Genomic DNA, 3,307 nt, shown 5'->3' with positions numbered 1-3,307 from the left:
TTGCACATATAGTTTTAATACCAATGACATTAAAATGTATAACACAAAGATTCATATAAATAAAAATTACAACATTGTAAATAATATTAGGTGACACTAAAACTGTCATAGAAATACACATTTATATAAAACATAAAGTAACATGAAGTATTAAATTTTAGAAACTTTGATTACTAATCAGATGAACAACTGATTAGCCTTTTTATCCAGTAAACAAGGCATACATATTATTTTCAAATTCCAGAGACAAATATTTTAAATATTGAAGTTTAAGACCTAAAAATGTGTCACTGACCTCATGGAAGTAGATATTCACTAGGTGATATTTTCTAGGCTCTCTGAAATTACATCAGAAAAATGTGAATTAGAATATAACCCATAAATAATATCTGGCCACATACAAAGTAATTGAAGATCAATTTAAATAGCTATTGGATTAAGAAATAGGGACTGAGGTAAATTTACAGTGTCAGGGAGGATCTAAGGAGGAAGCATTGACACTGGAGCCCAAGGACCTGGGATCACAGAACAGATTCTACCAGTGCTAACTTACTGCTCCAGAGAAAACATCAATTCTGCTCATGCGCAGGTACAATTCATTAAGAAGGAATTACAGCTTCAGAAATGTGTTCAAAATGTATCCATACTTTGACATATTAATGAAGTAATCACATTCTACACATAACTACTCCATATGGAATACTGGGGAGGGGGTGTTCCAAATAAAGAGACTGAGGATTTCTCATGAGAACTCAGTGTCTGCTAGAAAATATCTAAGTAAAATATTTTACTTATGTGGAAAGTGTGGATGTTTGTGCATCAAAAGTTTCAAGAATCCCTAAAATGTTCAATGGAGATGAGGAGAAAACATCAGAATTTCCCAGCACCAGAAATAAGGCAAGAAAAAATTCAGAGGGGTTGTAAATGTGAAAAGCCAATGGCTGGTCACACAGCAACATCGATAACCTTGTGCCAGGACAACTAGAATAAATACATAAATATACACATTGAAAATATTTCCAATATTAGATCTCCCTCATGTGAGAACTAAATTATAAAGATTGAAGCATATAAGAAAATAAGCTACCAGAATAAATTTGATTACACATAAATTTCTGATATTGAAATTGTCACAAATGTTTAAGTTGGTAGTGGAAGACAAAGGACATATAATCTTGGGAGTCCTAAGGCCCTGCCCACTGCCAGTCCCTCCACACTACTACAGCTGATGCTTTCTGGAAATCACCACCTCCTGGCAGGAGGCCAACCAGCACAAATATAGAGCATTAAACCACCAAAGCTAAGGACCCACACAGAGTCTATTGCACCCTTCACCACCTCCACTGGAACAGGCGCTGGTATCCATGGCTGAGAGACCCAAAGATGGTTCACATCACAGGGCTCTATGCAGACAACCCCCAGTACCAGCCCAAAGCCAGGTAGACCTGCTGGGTGGCTAGACCCAGAAGAGAGACAACAATCAATGCACTTTGGCTCACAGGAAGCCATGCCCATAGGAAAAAGGGGAGAGTACTACGTCAAGGGAACACCCCGTGGGACGAAAGAGTCTGAACGACAGTCTTCAGCCCTAGACCTTTCCTCTGACAGAGTCTACCAAAATGAGAAGGAACCAGAAAACCAACCCTGGTAATCTGACAAAACAAGACTCTTCAACACCCCCCAAAAAATCACACCAGTTCATCACCAATGGATCCAAACAAAGAAGAAATCACTGATTCATCTAAAAAAAATTCAGGTTAGTTATTAAGCTAATCAGGGAGGGGCCAGAGAAAGGTGAAGCCCAATGCAAGAAAATCCAAAAAGTGATACAATACGTGAAGGGAGAAATATTCAAGGAAATAGATAGCTTAAATAAAAAATAAAAATAAAAAATCAGGAAACTTTGGACATACTTTTAGAAATGTGAAATGCTCTGGAAAGTCTCAGCAATAGAATTGAACAAGTAGAAGAATGAAATTCAGAATTCAAAGACAAGGTCTTTGATTTAACCCAATCCAATAAAGACAAAGAAAAAAGAATAAGAAAATATGAGCAAAGCCTCCAAGGAGTCTGGCATTCTGTTAAATGATGAAACCTAAGACTAATTGGTATACCTGAGGAAGAAGTGAATTCTAAAAGCCAGGAAAATATATTTGGGGGAATAATCTAGGAAAACTTCCATGGCCTTGTGAGAGACCTAGACATCCAAATACAAGAAGCACAAATAACACCTGGGAAATTCATCACGAAAAGATCTTAGCCTAGGCACATTGTCATTAGGTTATCCAAAGTTAAGACAAAGGAAAGAATCTTAAGAGCTGTGAGACAGAAGCACTAGGTAACCTATAAAGGAAAACCTATCAAACTAACAGCAGATTTCGCAGCAGAAACCTTACAAGCTAGATGGGATTGGGGCCCTTTCTTCAGCCTCCTCAAACAAAACAATTATCAGCCAAGAATTCTGTATCCAGCAAAACTAAACATCATATATGAAGGAAAGATACAGTCATTTTCAGACAAACAAATGCTGACAGAATTTGCCATTGCCAAACCAGGACTCTAAGAACTGCTAAAAGGAGCTCTGAATCATGAAACAAATCCTGGAAACACATCAAAACAGAACTTCATTAAAGCATAAATCACACAGGACCTATAAAACAAAAATACAAGTTAAAAAGCAAAAACAAAAACAAAGTACAGAGGCAACAAAGAGCATGATGAAAGCAATGGTACCTCACTTTTTAATACTAATGTTGGTTTTAAATGGCTTAAATGTTCCACTTACAAGATACAGAACCACAGAATGGATAAGAACTCACCAACTAACTATCTGCTGCCTTCAGGAGACTCACCTAACACAAAACGACTTACATAAACTTAAGGAAAGTGGTAGAAAAAGGCATTTCATGCAAATGGACACCAAAAGCGAGCAGCAGTAGCTATTCTCATATGAGACAAAACAAACTTTAAAGCAACAGTAGCTAAAAGAGACAAAGAGAGACAGTATATAATGGTAAAAGGTCTCATCCAACAGAAAAATATGACAATCCTAAACATACATTAACCTAACACTGGAGCTCCCAAATTTATAAAACAATTACTAGTAGACATAAGAAATAAGATAGACAGCAACACAATAATAGTGGGGGACTTCAATACTCCACTGACAGCACTAGACAGGTCATCAAGACAGAAAGTCAACAAAGAAACAATGGATTTAAACTATACTTTGGAACAAATGGACTTAACAGATATATACAGAACATTTCATCCAACAACCACAGAATACACATTCTATTCAACAGCA

This window comes from Pan paniscus, chromosome X (assembly GCF_029289425.2).
Source record: "Pan paniscus chromosome X, NHGRI_mPanPan1-v2.0_pri, whole genome shotgun sequence".
In the NCBI taxonomy this organism is placed as follows: Eukaryota; Metazoa; Chordata; class Mammalia; order Primates; family Hominidae; genus Pan; species Pan paniscus.
Note: the sequence above shows the minus strand (reverse complement) of the source record.